General features: G+C 44.3%; 1 pseudogene; it reads right to left on the bottom strand.

The window, feature by feature from the left end:
* Positions 1–1,198: 1,198 nt before the first annotated feature.
* Positions 1,199–1,572, bottom strand: LOC147352547 (ribosomal protein eL22-like pseudogene; annotated as a pseudogene).
* Between the last annotated feature and the right edge of the window lie 11,926 nt (positions 1,573–13,498).

Here is a 13,498-nt window from a genome sequence, read left to right as displayed (position 1 = left end):
CCACCCCTAGACTTTCCAGTTAGACGTGCCAGTGAGCTCTCCTTTCTGCTTAAAGCTGATTTGAATTGTAATGTATTATTACAACTGGAACAGCCCTCATTAATGCCAATTGGAAACGTGTGTTAAATCATCTTTTCATTATCATCTAGCCTCCAACAGGGCCTGGCATGCAGTAGGCACTCCGATACATGTTTTGAGTGAATAAATGGCAGTAGGCACTTTAAGAGGACGAATAACGTCCCATTTACTTTAACATTTTCCCCTTTTCTATCCAGACAAATGTTCAATACATATTATGCATGCAGTGAATGTTGATTGACCCCAGTTGGATGTGATTCATCTCCTTTACTCTTCCTCCTTCTCTATTAACTTCCTGTTCATGGAGGCCCCTGCCTCCTTCCCCCACCCTCTTTACGGCTCCCGAGTCCCCATTTTCTCATTCTTCTTTATGTTAATAATTACAATAGTTTGCAATTTATCATCCAGAAGAGGTCCATGTCCCAAGTTTCAAAATAACCTGGGAAGAAAAGTGAACGCTAATAAATAAAATCATAGGTATGGGGTATGCCCGGGCTGACCCAGTTACTCACCCGCCACGTGGCTTATACAAGCTGTTCAGTTTCACGTGACTCTCCAGAGAGGGGAAGGAAGCAGAGGGCGTGGAAAAGCTCCCCTGATGTTGCCTCAGTCCTTCTTACCTTCGGAAGCAGGACACGATATTTAGAAGCAGCTACAATGATGAGGGTGCCCTTGTTTCCCTTGGGTCCTGTCATTGGACCCAGTGGAATTTGGAAGTTAACCAGTCATTAAAAAGAGAACTTGATATCATTAAGAACTTCAGCCACATGCAAAAGTAGAGACAATCATATAATCACCCATCATACACTCATCCATCAATCTCAATAAACTCACAATCTTCTTTCATCTCCATGCCTACCCACTCTCGATTACTTTGAAGCATATCATTTGTATCCAACATTATAATATGCCATATTAAAGATATATTTATACACATATAAATATATTGAATATTTATTGCTAGATGATAAATGCTCTTTTTTTTAACAGAGTAATTTTTTTTATTCATTAAAAAACTGATAAAGTAAAGGTCCACTTCAAGAAGTTCCTCTTGTATGTTTTATTTGTTTTATTAGTAAATAAAGCATCTCATTAGCATCCCTATATGGGATGGCTTCATCTAGTCCTCAGACTCGGAACCGTCTTTATCTTTACTAATTTGTAAGTAATGAAGTTTGGAAGTCTCCTTGTCAGATGCAGCCACACCAAACCGATCACAAAGATTGTTCTTTTCATGGAATTTATTTCTTGGTAAAGTATTTCAAATGCCTTTTAGACAACTGTTTATCAGAAACAGCTGTGATTTTACTCTTGAAGTGTTGAAATGTGGACAGCCTTGCCAGGATTCCCAGTTTTTCCATTCATTGTAAGTTTCTCCTGTAGAAACTGTTCAAAATTTCCAGAATCAAAAATTCCATCTTCTACTGGATGAGTAAGGTCTAAATTGAACTTCCAGGTTGACGTCTTAAGCTTCTTGTCTTTCTTTGGCGCCATCTTGAAGGCCAGTTGTGCGATTAGAGAATGGCCTTACCTTACTTGTTGTTGCTGCAAATTCTTCTGCCAGCATATGAAGACACCTAAAGCCCAGGCTGACCCTCTTGAAAGTGACGGGCCTCCTGGGAGAGAGGCAGAGGCATAGTTGAGTGCATGCCTATGAGTGATCTGATTACACTGGGCAGGATAGGTCTGAGCCATTGCAGATGATACCTGCCCAAACTGGTGACTCACAAAATCATGAGCATACAAAACAGCTGTTGATTCAAGTCGCTGCATTTTGGAGTGCTTTGTTACTCGGCAATAGCTAATTGGTGCATACCCCAAAGTGAGTATTAAGCCCTTAATTTCATTAAACAACTAATTAGTATCAAAATTTTGTTGATTATCTCATAAATGTTTTTTCTACACTTTGCTTGTTTTTATCGGGTTCCACTAAGGTGTGTGTATTTTGATTGATGGATAAGTCTTTTATGTATCCTTTAATCTAGAGTTTACACTTCCAATTTTTTTTTCCTGGAATTTATTTTTCAAAGATCCTGTGTCCTTTATCCTGTAGACTTTTCCATAATCTGATTTTGCTGAATGTTATGGTGCCTTTTGGGGCTTTCCTGGTGGCTCAGATGGTAAAGAATCTGCCTGCAATGCAGGAGACCTGGGTTCAATCTCTCAGTTGGGAAGATCCAGAGAAGGGAATAGCTACCCACTCTAGTATTCTTGCCTGGATAATTTCATGGACAGAGGAGCCTGGTGGGCTACATACAGTCCATGGGGTCGCAGAGCATCAGACACGACTGAGTGACCAACACTTCATGGTGCCATTTGGTGTGTTTCTTTGTCCCCAGGTTACCTGTAAACTGGCAGTCAGTTAGGTCTGGAGGCTTGTTGGGGTCAAGGTTTGGTTTATTTTGGTGCTGTGTTCTTCCAACAGGAGGCATCAATATCCAGTTACTTTTCAGTCACGTGGCTGCCCTTTCTTAGATTGACTAATCCATTAGTTTTAACAAAATGATATGGCAGTTATTCACTCTTCATTTGTCCACCATAACAGTTCTATTAATATAAATTTCTTTTTATAAAGTATTTGGTTACCAATGCCACCACATGTATAGCAAAGGCAGGATAAGAGTTTGATTCTTTATTTGCCAATTTTCAAAAGAATAAGCTTGTTCCTTAGCATCCTCTGGAGGTGACCGACAAAGTTTATTTTTGGAGTATCATTATAAACTCATGAATTTAAACATTTTGATGTGTTTTTAATACAAGGAATTGTCCTTATTGATGCTGAAATTGTACCAGCTTTGACCAGTGGGAGCCTATTCAAATTGGCTCCTGAGTCATTTTGACACAAATCCCATAATCGTTGATAATGTTTGATAGATCACTTGTTTCTGGTATGAAGATGTTCTGGCTTATCTTGTACTTTTTCCTGTCTTGGGCTGAGCATTAGCCTTTCCTCCAAGGATACTTAATTTTTTTGACATAGTTATACATGATGTTTCACAGGGAGAAAAAGCTTTGATGAGCTTCCCCCCACCCACTTTTTTTTTTTTTTTTTTGGTGAGAACAGAAAGGCCAGAAATCTTCAAGGAGGTCAGATTGATTGGCACAGATAGCTGGCTTTCCCTGAGATAAGTTTGGAAAAGTCTACCAGGTAAGAGCATATCATTCTTAGGTTTGCAAAAGCAACAGTCTCAAGACGGATGACACTTCTTGGTGATCTACTGGTTTCCCTCAATGAAGAAGAAGAAATCTTAGCTTTGTAAACAAAGGTGCAAAAGGAAGAGTCATCTCAGAGCTGGTTGATTCCATGGATTGGAGTCTGAAGATGGAGAAGCACATGGAAATATGACCTGTGGTCTGAGTCTTGAACAGGGCTCTTAGACCTACATCAGAGCGCGGACACAACCAACCTGCGGAGGCTGAGCTGTACCCGGAGGAGCAGGGGTGCCCGGGAGACCAACCACCTGTATGTCAGATGCCTCTTCTATTACTGATCCTGGGCAGTTAGCTTTTCTAAGGCCTGTTTTTCTCATCTGAGAACTGAAGATAAACTCACCCCTCCTGGACACACTTTGAGGATGAAATGAGATGATCAGATGGAGATAGGACCAACTTGCCCTTCTTGACTTGAGCTCATCTCATTTTCTTTCCCCTTCTTCCAGAGATCCACGCCCCTAGGCTTTCTCCATTTGGTTCATTCTCCAAACTAATGCAGTGTTAAAAAGCTCTGTCATGTCTCTTAGGGGACAGATTGAGAGGGAACCACAGAGGCAGCGGAAGACCATTGCCCAGAGGCTCTGGGCCCACCGGGTTCACACAGCCCCATGTGGGGTCCAGAGGGGCCTGGTATTGATTCTCTCTGAGGCCATGGGCTGTTTCAGGGTCTCCCTGACTCCCTACTTTTTAAATAATTATTTTAATTTATTTATTTGATTGTGCCAAGTCTATGTGCCAATACTCCAATGCTTTGACCATCTGACGTGAAGAGTCAGTCAACTGTTGGAAAAGACCCTGATGCTGGGAAAGATCGAGGGCAGGAGGAGAAGGGGTGACAGAGAAGAGATGGTTGGATGGTATCATCAACTCAATGGACGTGAGTTTACGCAAACTCCGGGAGATAGTGAAGGACAGGGAACCATGCAGTCCATGGGTTTGCAAAGAGTTGGACTTGACTGAGTGAGAAGAGCAACAACAGCAGCCAAGTCTTAGTTGCAGCACGTGGGGTCTTCGATATTCATTGCAGCATGTGAGGTCTTTGCTGTAGCATGTGAACTCAGTTGCAGCATGCAGGACCTAGCTCTCTGACCAGGGCTTGAACCTAGCCCGCTGCGTTGGGAGTGGGAACATTAACCACTGGACCACTGGAGTCCCTACTGACTCCCTACCCATGATGATGATGGTGAAATTGATGGTACCAGAAGTAATATTAATAATTTTAGGTAACACTGACCGAGCACTTTCTTTGTTCTGGGTTCTGTTTGAGGTATTATAGGTGTGTTTCCATTTGTTCAAGCTACCATCGTCTCTCCTCTAGGTTATGCAATAACTTCCCAACTGACCTTCACCCCTGCTGCCCTCCATCTATTTTTCACAGGCTGTCCAGAGAGATCCTTTTAAAACACAGGTCAGATCATGTTACTCCTCAAAGGCTGTCAATGTCCTTTCATCTCACTATGAATAAAAGATAAAGCATGCACGGTGGTCATCAAGCCCCTCATTCCCTGGTCTCTCACTGCCTCTCAGATCTCATTACCCTTCTCCCCTCGCTGTAGCCACCCTGGCTTTTGATAAGCACAGCCCTGCCTCAGAGTCTTCGCCCATGCTCTTCCTTCTGCATGGAAGGTTCCCCTTCCCACCCCTCCACCCTTTCGCTTCTTCCAGATTTCTGCACAAATAGGATCTCCTCAGCAGGTCCTCCCTTCCCTGATGGTTCTGCATAAACCAGCCCTCTCTTCTTGTCAGTTTCTAGCCTCATTTCTTCATAGCACTTCTACCACCTACTGTATTACACATTCACTCTTTGTGACTGTCTCTGCTCCCTACAGTGCAAAGCCCATGAAAACAGGAATTTTTCATCTCTATCCTAAGCACCTAAGACAGTGACAGGTACATAATAGATGAGCAATAAATATCCATTGAGTGAATGATCGCATATTAACTCAATAATCTTCTGTGCTAGGTACAATTATTTTTCCATCTTTATAGGTGAAGAAGCTGAGGCAAAACTATTAAGTTGCCACTTTAACTGGCAACCAGCTATTTGCTTAACATCTCGTAACAAGTTAGTGGAAAGATGGAACTGGCTGGTCAGGATGGCAAATGGAGACCATTGCCCAGAATCTCCTTCGCCTCTTTCTTTTCTTCCTCTTTCACTATGGGAATTTATAGGGGATTTCTTTTTCCTCTCTACCCACTTGGGCTTCTGCCCTGGCCCCCTGTCTGCCTGTCTGCCCTGAATTTCAGGCTGGACAAAGTATAAGGGAACCCAGAGGTCCCCTTGCCCTCCCGGTCTGCTTGGCCAGTTCCTTATATGCTGCCTTCCTGGCTGCCCCAAGGGTGCCTGGGCTACCCCAGCAGAAGGATTCTCCATACCTGCGGATGCACCTGCTTCTGTCTGACCATCAGAGATTACATAAAGGGGGGGATGAGAGAAGCTTCAGGGGAGAGGAGGCAACTTGTTCATTTCTTTGCTCCCCTGAAAAATTTCCCATCTCTATCCCAGATACACAAGGATGGAGGGGAAAGGTGGTCTGAAGCTTGATGGTTTGATGGGACCCATTTTTAAAATTTTTGTTTTATTTTTTAATTGAAATATAGTTGATTCACAGTGTTGCTTCATTTCTGCTGTACAACAAAATGATTCAGTCATACATGTGTATGTTAAAAGTGTTAGTGGCTCAGTTGTGTCTGACTCTCTGCAACTCTATGAACTGTATAGCCTGCTGGGCTCCTATCCATGGAATTCTCCAGGCAAGAATACTGGAATGGGTTGCCATTTCCTTCTCCAGGGGATCTTCCCAACCCAGGGATCTAACCTGGATCTCCTGCACTGCAGGCAGGTTCTTTACTGTCTGAGCCACCAGGGAAGCCCTTCCATGTACACACATTCTTTTTTTGAATATTCTCTTCCATTCTGGTTTATCATAGGATATTGAATACAGCTGCCTGTGCTGTAGAGGAGGACCTGGTTGTTTATCTGTTCTCTATATAAAAGCTTGCATCTGTTAATCCCCACTTCCTGCTCCTTCTCCCTCCCATCTCCCCCCACCCCCTTGGCAATCACCTGTCTGTTCTCTACATTGTGATTCTGCTTCTGTTTCATAGATAGGTTCATCCCTGTCCTATTTTAGATTCCACATAGAGCGACATCATATGGTATTTGTCTTTCTCTTTCTGACTTACTCTATTTAGTAGATGATCTCTGGTTGTATCCATGTTGCTGCAAATGGCATTATTTTCTTCTTTTTATGGCTGAGTAGTATTCCACTGTGTGTGTATATATATATATATATACACAAACCTTCTTTATCCATTCATCTGTCTGCTGGTGTCAATTCGATGTCATCACTTTAACAGAGCTATGTCAAAAGAGCCATGTTAGCAATTCACTTTGGGTTTTTATTTATTTTTTATTTAAATTTATTTATTTTAATTGGAGGCCAATTACTTTACAATATTGTATTGGTTTTGCCATACATCAACAGGAAAAAATTATTAAGTTTGCACTCAGAGAACTTTTCCCTTTGTAGCATACAGTGCTATGGACTTTGACAAATTCATAGTGTCATGCAGGCACCACCATGATCCCGACACAGAACAGTTCTGTCACTACCGAATTCTCTTCTTTTCTGTCCTCTTCCCACAAACACTCCCTCCCCTTCGCCATCATCGGTATGCTATCCATCCTTGTAGTTTTCCCTTTTCTAGAAAGTCATATCAGTGAACGCATACACTGTATAGCCCTTTGAGTTAGGATTCTTTCACTTAACAAATCTGGGATGCACCCATGATACTGTTGCATGTGTCGATTGCGGATTCTTTTCTATTGTCAAGTAGTATTCCATTGTATGAATATACCACATTTATATTATCCATTCACCATTGAAGGATGTTCAGATCGTTCCCAACTTTTGACTACGCCACATGCTCAGTGCAGGTTTTTGTGTGAATATGAATTCTCATTTTTTTTGGGTAAATACCTAGGACTACTAAATCATGTGATAAGCCCTTGTGACCCCATGGACTATACAGTTCATGGGGTTCTCCTGGCCCGAATACTGGAATGGGTAGCTGTTCCCTTCTCCAGCGGATCTTCCCGACCCAGGAATCGAACCAGGGTCTCCTGCACTGCAGGCGGATTCTTTACCAGCTGAGCTACCAGGGAAGCCCCTAACTTTATAAGAAACTGCCAAACTGTTTTTCACAGTGGCTGAACGTTTTGTTTTCCTATCAGCAGTATATGAAAGTTCCGTTCCTCACCAGTATTTCTTTTTAAGAAAAAGACAATTTTATTTACTTGTTTATGGCTTTGCTGGGTCTTTGCTACCACTTGGGCTCTTCTCTAGTCACAGTGTACAGGCTTCGCGTGGCGGTGGCTTCGCCTTGCAGTGGTGTCTTGCTGCAGAGCACGCGATTTAGGGCGTGCGGGCTTCCGTAGTCGAGGCTCTCAGGCTCTAGAGCGCAGGTTCAAAAGTTGTGGTGCATGCTCGCCACCAGCACTTCATATCGTCAGTTTAAAAAAGATTCTGCAGCCATGCTAGCAGGTATATGGCGACATAAGACTAATGATACAGAAGACATCTTTGTATGTGTTTATTGGCTCTAGAGGAGTAAAACTGGCCACCCCCAAATCTGTCTTTTTCGTATAAGGATTATTTCAGGCTGACTGCTTTAAAGAAACAGAAGACAAAGGAAGTCTTTCTTTTTACTTACTTTTCCCTTCTCAACTGCCTAAAAAAAACTCTAGTTAAACAGCCTGGCTCAGGAAGTAAGCTACTGCCAGAGACAGCTATTAGGCTGGCCAAAAAGTTCATTCAGGTTCTTTTTTCCATCACATCTAACATCTTATGGAAAACCCAAATGAATATTTGGTCAACTCAGTAGAAAAAATATGAGCTAGGTAGACCAGGGCAAACTTAGCAAGGTCTGTTTGATCAAAGTCCTCTCCGTGTCACATTATCTCTGCTTGGCATGGCAGACATCTATTTACCAATACTTACTTTTTTTTCACCTTCCTATGAATCACCTATGAATCCTCCCTTTGAGGTCTCAGACCCCTTGGCCCTCTCCCTTAGTCTGCTGCTGCTGCTGCTGCTAAGTTGCTTCAGTCATGTCCGACTCTGTGCGACCCCATAGACGTCAGCCCACCAGGCTCCCCCTTCCCTGGGATTCTCCAGGCAAGAACACTGGAGTGGGTTAGAATGACATAAATACTCTATTTGACCTGACTATCTTTAGAATCCCTCATGTGTGAATTCCCTGTATGTACATCATTAAATTTGATTTTCTCCTATTAATCTGTCTTATGTCAGTTTAATTCTTAGACCAACCAAATGAACAGTCGAGGGAAATTTTTTTTTCCTCTCAGACATTGCCATCCCTCTATTTTCTTTGGTGAAGAGTTCAAATGTCTTTATATCAAAATTGTTGCCTCTTTTGTTTTTATTCCCCTCTTGCTTCCTTGGAGTGGTCCTTTCAGGGGTTGCTTACAATGCTGCCTCCTGGGTTTGAATTCCTAAAACTTCCCACCAAATAAAACATAACTCTCACACACACAAAAAAATGTGCATGCATCCTAAGAACTTTGCTCCCCTGTCTGAGGGACTGAGGGGAAATGGTTGTTTTAAGGTTACTCCATCCAAGAACCTCTGCCAAATATTGAGAAGGTTGGTTGGGGTAGTGGTGGTGCGTATATTTTCTAGAACTAAGAACCACAGTAGCTACATTCTATTTTTGGTAGCTGAGAAAATTCTCCAAGGCTGTCTAGCCTAATCCTATTTCTCTGCTTTTCAGAAATAAGAAGATCGAGACCCAGAGAGGAAAGGCTTTTGCCCACATCCCACAGAGAGAAGGTTCCTAAGCTGGATCAAGATCTTAGCTTGACTAACTTCATTTCTAAAAAAGCCTCAAACTCCTTCCACTGTAGACCTTAGGTGCTGCGTGAGATGCTGAAGATATATAAATGGCCCCAGATCCTGGGAAGTTTTTTGGAGGAACGGAAGCAATGCAGAACAATGCTAGGAAGAGAAGAAATATGTGGACATGCATTTCTTGGTTGCTGAAAATTCTGGTGGAAAAGGAGAGGAAAGATGGAGTTAGCTGAGCCAAGCTTCCTGGAGAAAGGGAGCTTTGGGTCCCAGTTTGGGATGAAAGCATAAAGTCTTGTATGTATGTACAGTGTGCCTGTATGTATGAGTTTCATCTTTTATAGAATTGTGTGTATTGGGTATGCTCACAGTATATCTAGGATGATAATCATTTTCCTCATTTGGTAATAAACATGAGTAACTGTGAAGCTCAAAGTTAGCATCTGTTTGGTATATTTGAGGGTGGACTTTTGGGTCTTGCTTAACTCTGAATGTTCTTCATCACCCTCATCTCTGAGGCCTCAGGTGGGGAGCCCTTCCCTGGTGACCCCTCCCACAGTCCAAACTGCAGCTGCCAGCACTTAAATCCAATGAGCAGTGAGTTCTCGGATTTGCTTCTAGTTGAAATCAATATTTGCTGAGAAGAATGCATCTTAATTTCAGCGGCCAGCTCTCCGGGCGAGAATTGCTCTAAAACAAACCTCCAAACCCACAGACTTAATGCGTCCTAGTTCCGTTGTTTAGTAAATCTCTCTGTACAGAGAAAAATCCATTAGCTGACGGGGCAGGGATGGGGGTGGTGGGGATGTGGGGAGAAAGAGAGTGGAGGCCCCCAGATGCAGCCTCAGCAGCAGAGATGGGACTGAGAGCCCGGGGCACCCAATGAGAACTCAGCCACGTCCCTGGATCCAGCCCAGGACATTCCCGGCCTCCTGCATGCCGGGAGGCTCAGCCAGGGTGTCATTGATAGAATGAATGGGAGGAGACCCCTTTCCCCAGTGCCTGCTTGGGGAAGTGTTTTCTACTTGCCGGTTGTCCCATCCTAAATCTACAAGGAGGCGATTGATTTTCTTTTCAGCAAAACTGGGGGAAAGCAATCATTTACCCCAGAACATGGGCTTTAATGAATCTGTGAAACATATGAGGTCACCCTGATTACATCTTCCCCTGACAGCCCGGGATGGCTCAGCAGCAGCACTCAGAAGACCTCCTGAATGAGGAGGCTTTCCCAACCCAGCTTCCTCCCTTTGCTCTGCTGAGTCAGGGTATGTCTTAGAGCTTTTCTCCCTGGAAGTCAGGGGGCCTGGGTTTAGGCTCAGCTTAACCCACCATGGGGGTATCTCTGGTGGCTCCGCAGTAAAGAATCTGCCTAGAGACTTGGGTTCAATCCCTGGGTCAGGAAGATCCCCTGGAGAAGGAAATGGCAACTTGTTGGAAGTGCTGTGGACAGAGAAACCGGGCAGGCTGCAGTCTACGGGACTGCAAAAGAGTTGGACATGATTGAGTGATTAAACAACAACAGCAACCCACCATGGACAGGCAACAAGAGCCTGTGGTGAGAGCTCAGGGCTCCAAAGTCATTGTCACCTGAGAGAGCATCCAACTTGACCACTTTCTACTTGAACATCTTTAGGCAGCAGCTTTAACCTCTCTGAGCTTCAATTTCCTCAAGAATCCTCTAGGGAAAAATCATTGTCAGGACACAAACCTCTGGATTTAAAGTGTCAGGCTGATACTTGGTGGGAAAGTCAAGGAAGCAATAATTACCATTTAGCACCTCAGTTTTTGCTCTCTGTATAATGGGTTGAATGTTGTTTCACAATGAATTAAGAAGAGGAAGGATGAAAGCAACAGGAAACAGTAGTATGGGGGTTCCTTTTGTGCTCAAATGCCAGAGATCAGAAATGAACTCAGGAACCAGGTCTTCAGGAAATGGTGTGGAAGGCACGCCCCTTTCCCTTAGAAGAATCCAGTCTAGGACTGTTGGCTCCAAATTAGGACGTTCCATGTTCAGTTTAATTTTCCAGATAGGGCAACTAAAACTCTGTCAGGGTCAGTCACCTGCCTGGGGTCACCAGCCAGCCAGCTGGGAGCAGTGGAGTCGCAGATCCAGGGCTGCAGGCTCCAGGACATCAGGCCTTTTGCCTAAGGTAGGGTCCTACCTTCACTTGCTTCTTGTTTTAGGCAACCCAGACCACCTGAGGTGGGAGGCAGTGGCCTGAGTGAAGGGGGAAATGAAAGCTGAGGTGGTGTTGATAAAGGAGGAGGGACCACAGAGGAAGAGGTATTTTTACCTTGAATTATTTTTATTAGATGTCACAACAGCTTCACAGCATTTGGGATCCAGGTAGACAAATCAATGAAAATAATTATAGCAAACATCCTGTCTTCCCCCTTCCCTCCTTCTTCCATCCCCACAGCTCCCTTGGACTAAGTGAGGAGCTGGCTCGCTCGGCTTTGTGCTCCAGCCCCAGGAGAGTAAGGGCGGCAGCCCCTCTGACCTCTGCCTTCTCTTCACTTTGTTTACAAGCTGCTTGGCCCGACTCGAGGCTCAGATCTTAGAGAAAGGAACAACTCCAGCAAGAGCAGCAGCCTCAGAGATGGCAGCAGCAGCAGGGAAAATGAGCCAGAGGCCAGAGAGAGAGACAAGCAACTCCTACAGCGACTTAGAAACTGGTAAGAGGGCTTTTATTCTTAGAATCCATTTATGGCTTAGAAATAAACCTTCTGTCAAGCCTTTTATTGCTAGTCAGATGACAAGATAAGTCAGAGTCACATGAATGAAGGCTGTTGGAGTCATCTATCCATTCACCCATCCATCCATTCAACCACTCATCCAATCATCCATCCTTCCTTCCATCCATCCACCCAACCATCCATTCAACCACCCAGCTATTCACTCATCCACCTACCCACCTATCCACTCAAGTATCCATCAGGCTGTCCATCCATCCATCCATCCATCTTTCCATCTACCCAACCATCCACTCATCCACCTACCCACCTATCCACTCAAATATCCATCATTTTGTCCATCTGTCCATCCATCCATCCATTTATCTATCCACCCATGTATCTATTTATCCCCTTTCAATCATTCAATGACCATTTATTGAGGATCTATAGGAAATGGCATTGTAGTGGAAAGGGTGGGATAACCCCGATTCAAATCCTTGCTCTGCCATTTCAGAGTTATCTCTGTGTGCTGGATGTCTTCCATTGGCCCCCCAGAGTCACTGCATAGACCTGTGCAGATGGCGTCAGGAGCCTCCCTGCCTCCTGACTTCTGTGTGGGCTCGTCTCATGGAAAGGATGAGCGGGAGATGAGAGGGAGGGAGGAGACCAAACCCGGAGTCTTTTCCTCCGTCTGGGGTCCCTCAGCTCAAGCTCATGGTCTTACTATGTGGCCCTCGCCACACAACCCTTCCCATCTTTGGGTTGTGGGACTCTGCCTTTCAGGTAAGAGCACCACTATTTACCTGCCCCAAGGTACTTCCATATCCCTTATGGTTTTCCTATGCCCTGACCATGCCTTTTAAAATAACCCTTTCATTAAACTTTCCTCACGTTATTTCAGTTTCAGTTGGCCATCAGTTTCCTGCTGGGGCCTAGACTAATATACTATGTGATCCTGAGTAAGTTTTGTTTTACCTCTTCAAATCTCAATTCCTCCATAGGTAAAGTGAGGCTATAAATTCTGCCCTGCAGGATTGTTGCGAGGATCAGGGAAGATAAAGGGCTTACCTAAGTTTGTGCAGCTGGTTAAGGGGCAGGGCTGGGAGGCAACACCAGAAATACTTGAGCCAAAACCCAACCTCCTAGCATCTGGTGCCCTAGGGTGTGGCCACTCTGGGATAAGTGGCAACGGAGGGTCACATTAGTGGACTCAACGACCCTCTTCAGCCTCACAGGGTCCTCCTGGCCAGATTTGCTTTGGTGTGCTGTGCTTAGTCGCTCAGTCATGTCCAGACTCTTTGCAACTGCATGGACTGCAGCCTGCCAGGCTCCTCTGTCCATGGGATTCTCCAGGCAAGAATACTGGCTTTGGTACCTTGCACTCATTGCTCAGATGCTAGCAGAAGGGAAGCAGTTTGCATCCTTCTTCCTCCCACTGCATGGACAGTCTTAGAGGGCCTGAACCATCAATTCCATTCAAGAGCAGTATTCAGGAAAAGGATACCCTGGTGTTGGCTGATGAGGTCAAAAGAAGTATTGCCAAATTTCTTTCTTAATCAAACAGACAGTAAAGGAAAGGGGAGCTGGCATTTGTCACGAGAGCTCCATGAGCTAGGTGCTTAAATGAATTCTCTCATTTAATTTCCCAGCAATAGAGGAGG

Source organism: Bos grunniens, chromosome 19, assembly GCF_055505025.1.
Source record: "Bos grunniens cultivar Pamir isolate PY7600 chromosome 19, Bosgru_T2T1.0, whole genome shotgun sequence".
NCBI lineage: Eukaryota > Metazoa > Chordata > Mammalia > Artiodactyla > Bovidae > Bos > Bos grunniens.
Note: the sequence above shows the minus strand (reverse complement) of the source record. Positions and strands in the feature narration are given on the sequence as shown.